Here is a 7,235-nt window from a genome sequence, read left to right as displayed (position 1 = left end):
TTCTTTCCACTCTCAACCTCTACACCCTATCTCTTCCAAGACAGGTTACTTGGTTGGCTTCTTAAAAATAAAAATTGAAACTCATCTTTTGAACTAGTAGGAACTATTTTTTTTTAAATAGTGATGATGGGGAACATTACATGAAAATCAAAAAAAAAAATTCCTACGAAACACCCAACATCTAATCTTGGAGAGATGCAAAGCAACGAGAGGGGAGTGTGTCTAGATACCTTGTAGAACGAAAGCGGAAGCGTATATAACGCATTGATGTAGTCGTACTCTTCGCGATCCAATCACGATCCAATCCGATCAAGTGCCGAACAGACGGCACCTCCGCATTCAGCACACGTGCGGCTCGATGACGTCTCCTCCTTCTTGATCTAGCAAGCAAGAGAGGCGAAGTAGATGGGATCTCAACCAGCACGACGGCGTGGTGGAGATGGTGATGACACCTATGGAGCACCAGCAGAAAGCTCTATTTCCTGTGCACTTGTGGAGGAAAGTCTCATCAAGTTACCCCATATAGTGATGCTACTGCTACGGCCAGGCTTTTCTGTAATGATCCACGAAAATGTGCAGGATCTGTTGGATCTGCATGAAACTGCTACATAAATAAAAACTTATGGTAGGTCAACTGCTCTCCCAATTCATTATTCCTTTTTTTCTTTCAATAAAATGAACCATTGGAATCGCATGGACAGGCTCCCCCACAGGCACGGCATGCCGCCATGCCTCCGCCTGCTAGTATTAATAATGCATCCCATGCATGCAGACATATCCAGTAATGAAAATGAACACACTGCTGGAGTTGCTCGCTAGAGAAATCTACACTCGAGGTATGTTTGAACATTTTCGCAAGGTCCTATATGAAGCAGGGCAGTACAAGGTAGATGAGATCTGTAAAGGAAAAACCTATTTTGTGTGGCGGTACCATCCAGAAAAACATGACCAGTGGTGCAGGGTTCAGGGTTGTGTACAAAGTCGAAGTTGTTGAGGAGGGCAGGGAACTGATATGTGAGTGTGGTAATTTTGAGCACACAGGCTTGCTGTGCTGCCACACTGTTAAGGTAACAATATTTATTGTGATGATCAAGGCTTTTGCTGCAAGCCTGCTAAATCAAAAAAATTGTTGAGCAGCATAATTAAGCATACGAACTATGTGTTTTGCAGGTCCGCGATTTCCTTGTATAAACTAGATAGAGGCAAAGCTCATTGTGAAACGTTGGACAAAAGATTGAGGGATATGCGGCTAGACCACTTGGCACATCTTCAGGGCAAAATTTGTGTAAACTCGATAACATTCGGACACTCAAATATGTGGACCCATGCCCTTGAAGTTGTAAGGCTGGGAGATGCAAATACAAGTGCATACGAGTGTGCAAATATCTTGAAGACAGCAATGGCTAAACTGACACCTATATATAGCCACTGTTGCGGGATGGAATGGAGCTAGAAGACTGAATCAAGACAAGGGGAAAGATAAGGAACCGATTCAGTGAGGGCACCCTCCAGCGGGTGTGGGAGCGACGCTAAAGGTAGTGACATTGGTAATTTCGTCGCTCTAAAGGCTCCAGAACGAAAGCGTAAGCCAGGTCGACCAACCATCGGTAGGGACAAGCCTCCATATGATGTTCAGGGTGCGAAGAGAAAGCTGCCGATGGATGCGGTGCAAGCAAACACACTCGCTTCTGTAGTATATGCCTGGAGCAATGTCACAAGAGCACCACGTGTCCACAGAGGGCCGACCTTCCTCAAAAAGAAAGAAAAGAGGCAAAATGCTGAAACTATGGCATCGGTATTCACAGGAAGAACACCTACAACAAGCCTAAGGTTGTGCTGCATATTGTTGAAAACGCCACTTTAGATGGAAATGCCATTTGCGGGTGACCTGGTTAGATTCAATATTTTTTTCTGCGAGTTGCTGAGGGCTCCGTGGTTGCTAGCTAGAAGACTGTTATTCTTAATAGAAAAAACTGTTACTGAGTAGTATGTGCTGTTGTCATAAGTTTATGTGTTGTATGCATGTTTATCATCAAAAAATGTTATGAGCGAAATTTGAGTGCCATCTCATATGGAGTGTGCATTATCCCATGGGTTTCATTGCAATTTTAGTTGACAATTCTCAATTTGGTCTACTGATGTGTGTGAGCAAAATTTCAGTTGATTGTTTCTGTCCCCCTCTTACAAAATTTGTTACCATCAGGATCCACTATGCAGCTAGACCGTGGTGGCAACGATTCAATGTGACTGCGGCCTAAAACAGGTCAACACACTCCTGCTGTATGTCATGGGCGGGACCCGTACAGTTTTATTTTAGAACTGCTTGAGAGGGCTCCCCAAGGAAGCGGGGTGTACTTAATGAGGGGCTGCATCCCCTCCGGAGAGCACACACCGGAGCTTCATCTACAGTCTACATGGGATCAAGACGACCTGTGTGTGAGTGGACATGTTTGTGCTGGCTTCCTACGGGAGCTCCTTCTGTTCGAGCTGGAGTGCCCTTGTTGTCGGCGCTGAACAAGGCAACCATGTTCAGAATGTGAGCTCTGAAGAACACGCCAGTGGTGGTATTGCTCCAGCGCATGCGGGTTTTGTACATCAGCATTCACTGATCCAAGTACATGCTACTCACTTGCCGATGTACGTCGCAAAATTTGAGTTGGTGGGCATACCCAGCCCATTTACGTGCCGTTTGAACCTCTGGCACAGGTTTTTAATGAGCCAAAACGTCATAGCAGTCTAGCCAAGTTGAACACCAGACCGATTGGCATTGAGGAAAAGGGCTAGTTTGGGTTAATTTTTTAGAGAACAGAGTTTTTTTGTGTGTGGAGGTATATGGGTTATTTTTTATGCTGAACATTTGATAGAGATCCAGTTTGTCAACTCTCACTAAATGAAGTGAGTGTATCAATACCGTTTTTACTCAGTTCTTGAATATTGAAATCCAAGGTGGGTGATGAATGTGTTTACTACTAATACATATAAATGTCAAACGATGTTAGTGCTGATATAGAGGCGAGGCGGTGCAAGTAAAATGCCTCCCATGAGAATAAAAAAAAGTAGATGAAACAAACCATAAGCATTTGCTCTGATATTTTTGCTTCTTGACGTATTGCCACTAGGGCAGTTGCCGCAGCAGCCGATTCTGCCTCCTTTTTTATAGCATATTCTTGCAGACTTCCAAATGTCGGCCCATCTATGGTCACTGTTGACTTGAAGATAGGTTCATGATGCGGACCACTCTGAGTGGTGTTATACAAATGTAAATCTTTCTGTAGGTCTTGAGCATAATTTCGTAACTGTGACTTGTAAGAAAGATGGGTTTCTGCAATATATAAATAAATTAGTGAGTACCACAAATATAGAAGAAACATGTGTGAACGATCATCATGAGCATTTTCAGTGGCAGGAATAAAAACGTCACAGCGGCATGATAGAGACGTAAAAAAATCAAATCAATTTTTGGCATGAGGGGCATTTATATGACTACATAGGTAGTAAAGGCCAATCAAGAGAACAGAAAAAACAAAAGAATAATCTTCAATAGCCAATAAGCTATCCATTTCTACTAGACGCTCTCTGAGTAGCTAGCAATCAAAACGGCTTAAACCTTCATTTTCACAGTTGACACCACTTATATATATATGGTGGTCTGCAAACAACCGGCAACGTAACCCACATATATGTATAGAGTCTGGATGTACTGTTTACAAGTCGATCTTCTGGGATCTTGTCGAGCACGACGAGGCCCCATCAGTTGTGGCGGATCAGGTTCTTAGGAGTCGTCTCACGTCTGCTTTGGTAGTTGACTGAGAAGCAGCGACGGCGCATATATCTGGCGCTAGCCGGAGAACTAGGATCTTGAACAAAACATGATCTAGCTAGCTAAGGCACAGACGTACACACCGGAAAGTAGCTGCCGAGGGGCGGAGCGGCCACGGCGCATGCATCTGGCGCTAACCGGAGCCCTAAAATCTTGAACAAAACAAGATCTAGCTAGCTAGGGCGCATACATACTCACCTGTCAGTAGTTGCGGAGGTGACGAGGGGTGCTCCAACGCTTCCCTGGCGGTGATGTCCTCCAAGGCTGTCCTTGCGGCGACGTCCTGCGCCTGGATGAGCGTGCGGGACCCGGACTCTGGCGAGCTGAACTCGGCGCCGCCGACGGCAACGGTGGAATGGAACCTTGACCCGTGGTCAGGGCCCTCGCCCCGGTCGGTGTAAGCCGGCGTCGCCTATCGCCGCTGCTGGCACAGGTTGTACATCGTCGATCGCGTCGCGTGGGGGCGGTCTGAATCAGAAACAGGAAACCTGGATTATATTGAAACTGGGAAGGGAAGGATTTCCTCGGGGCTTTGATCTGATCTGCGCGCAGCTGTGTTCTGGCCGGCGTCGTGTGCACTAATTGGACGCGGCAGCCAGCACTACTGCGTTTCTTTCTTTCTTTGGATTTGGAAGTTTGCTGAGAGCTTTGCAGAGCGTGCCGTTCACTGTTGAACGCATGTTGGGTGCTGTCAATTCCAATTAATGCCGTAAAACTGAAAGGTTTTTATTTCTGTCATTTCCCATTTTTGATGCTTTCCTTTTAACACTTTCCAAATACGTACCTCAGCCCAGCTCGAGAAATTTTAAAATTTCAAGATTTTCAATGAACATGAATTTTGTTTGGGGCATGGTTCGACACACGCACCGGTTATGAATAGTAAATTCGGAAAAAAATATACTGATTTTTTTTTCAAAAAAATCTGAACTTTTTTTTCGCATACATGGTCGACCACTCTACCCACATATGAAATTTCACAAAGAAATGACACCCACTACATTCTGTGGTGTCCCTACACATAGTCGGGGGGTTCAGTGGCAATCCCTAAATTACGGAGGTCCCCACACACCACATCGAGGTGCTACACATAATCGGAGGGTCCTGTGAATTACGTCGAGGAAGGAGATGTCTCCAATGTGTTGGCAGCACCCCAACTACGAGCTGAAGCGGCAGCGGCGACAGTATGGCCAATGGCTTTCGGGTCGACGTCGGAACTTGTGCAAGTTCAGCAGGAGATGATGGTCATTTTTATGCATAACTGTTTTGACAAATATGTGATGCAAACTTTTTCAGAAATTTGTGATTAACGTTTTTAAGTACACGGTGAATATTTTTTAAATACAAATAACTTTCTTTAAATATGCAGTGAATATGTTTTGATCCGGGCACCGAGATCCCCGCCGCCACCTTCCCCGGCGCCCGCGCGGGTTTTGCCGGTGGCCGTCTCTGGTGGCGGCGAGGGAGGGAAGAGGGATGAGGGGAGGCGGCACGACGAAAGATCTGATGGCCCCCGAGGCGCCCGGTAGGCGACACGAGAGCCGCATGGGAGGGAGGGCATCATAGGCTATGTCAGTTTGATCAATGAGCAATCAAGTTTTTCACCAAAAAAGAAAAGAAGATAATAAATGGAAGATACTCCCTCCGTTCCATAATATAAGAGCATTTTTCACAGTAGAGTAGTGCCAATAACACTCTTATATTATGGCACGGAGGGAGTAGAAGATAATGATGCTGAAATATTAAAAAAGAGGAGAAATTAATTACGAGTAATAAATGGATAAACAAGTGTCTGTCGCCTGCTGCCGCGTAGCCACAATTCCATACATCTTGTCCGTTACACAAAACTGGTTCACTCCCAAAGACCGGATTCTTTTTCATCTCTAGCTTTCGTCCGCCCCTCGTGTGTTCGTTTCTTTCCCACAAGTTTTGCTTGGTAGCGAATTCTCTGCTGCTTCAGCGCCCTCGCCCCTCGCCCGTTCTAATCAATAAGCTGCCTCCCGTGATCGTCGATCTGTAGTTGGCCAACGCCGGGGTCAACAACGTCCCCGTCGACGGCAAGTGGGGAGCCGACCCCGCCGTGGCCTCCGTGGAAGGTGAAGCGCAGTCCTCACTGCCCTCGTCCGGGTACAACGCATCGTCAGAGTCGGAGGGGTACCTGGAAGTCGCCGAGGAAAGGGATGGATCGGGTTTGGTGCCGGCGCCCCTGCTGCGGTGCTGCCAACTGAAGCGGCGGCGGCGGCAGTGTGGTCCCTCAATTTCCGGTTCACGTTGGAGTGGGGACTCGATCAGCGAAATGGTATGGAGGACACCGTATCGCTGCGCCCGGACGACGGATCCCCCATGCACTTCGTTGCCGTCTTCGACGGCCACATCGACCCCAGGTAACCTTCCAAACCACCTCCAAGTCTAGTGGTCGACACCATCCATGCTCTTTCCGCTACAACTTTGATTTTCTTGCTATGTGGTGGCGCAGAGGTCGGCCATGTGCAAGGACCAGATGCACATCATACTTGTGGAGGAGCTGGCCGGCGGGGCAAGTTCCTACTAGAAGGAGCATCCGAAAGAGGATGACGAGGCGGACCGTCGTGCGTGGGAGGCGGCGTTGAAGCGGAGCTTCCAGCTGGCTGACACGCTGGGGATGGGGCAGTCCGCATCTGGATGGCCCATCATGGGGTCCACCCACCGCCGTGGTGGCGCTCCTGGTCCGCAGCAGAATCCGCGTTGCCATTTGCGGGGACTCCCGCGCCGTGCTCTGCCGCGCCGGTAACGGCTTGCCACTTTCCAAGAACTACAAGGTGAGATTAATTGCCTCATGCATATTGCCTTTCTCTCCTTTGGTCTGGTCTGGCTATACGAATTTGAGCTTGATGCATAGATGCAGCTGGAGCCGCTGGTGGGATGGCGGCGGGAGAAGAAGTGTGCGCCTCCGCAGACAGGCAGCTGCGCGTACGGGGAATGCTTGCCATGTCGTGGGGTTTGGATACAAGTTGTTCCGAGGCGCACTCATACAACAAGTACTCCCTCCCGAAGAAAAGATAAAAGTCGTTTAGATCTCTTATATTTATTTACGGAAGGACTACCGCCTAGGTAGACCAAAAAGAAAGAAGTACTGCCTAAGACTGCTCACAGTGGGGAGTAACATAGAGTAGTAACTTGCCGATGTTACTAGTCTATGTTAGTACCTCCATAGTGGGTAGTAACATATGAGTGGTATCATGAAAGAGTTCATTTATTAGGCTATAGACTCATTATGCCTTGAAATGCGTGATGTTACAGTAACTAGCTAAGTTACCACAAACCCCTCTCTCCTCATTAATTAGCTGCCACATAAGCAATTTTGTATTGAAATGTGTGATGTTACTAGTTAAGTTACTCTCATTGTGACTAGTCTAAGCCTGGCACTGGGACGACCTTG

The 7,235-nt window shown here is 47.3% G+C and overlaps 1 pseudogene; it reads left to right on the top strand.

Annotated features, from left to right (window-relative positions):
• Positions 1-944: 944 nt before the first annotated feature.
• On the top strand, positions 945-1,887 carry LOC147957289 (uncharacterized; annotated as a pseudogene).
• The last annotated feature ends 5,348 nt before the right edge of the window (positions 1,888-7,235 follow it).

The sequence above is a fragment of the Triticum urartu genome, chromosome 7A (assembly GCF_056163025.1).
Source record: "Triticum urartu cultivar PI428250 chromosome 7A, HENAU_Tu73, whole genome shotgun sequence".
NCBI classification, from domain to species: Eukaryota; Viridiplantae; Streptophyta; class Magnoliopsida; order Poales; family Poaceae; genus Triticum; species Triticum urartu.
Note: the sequence above shows the minus strand (reverse complement) of the source record. Positions and strands in the feature narration are given on the sequence as shown.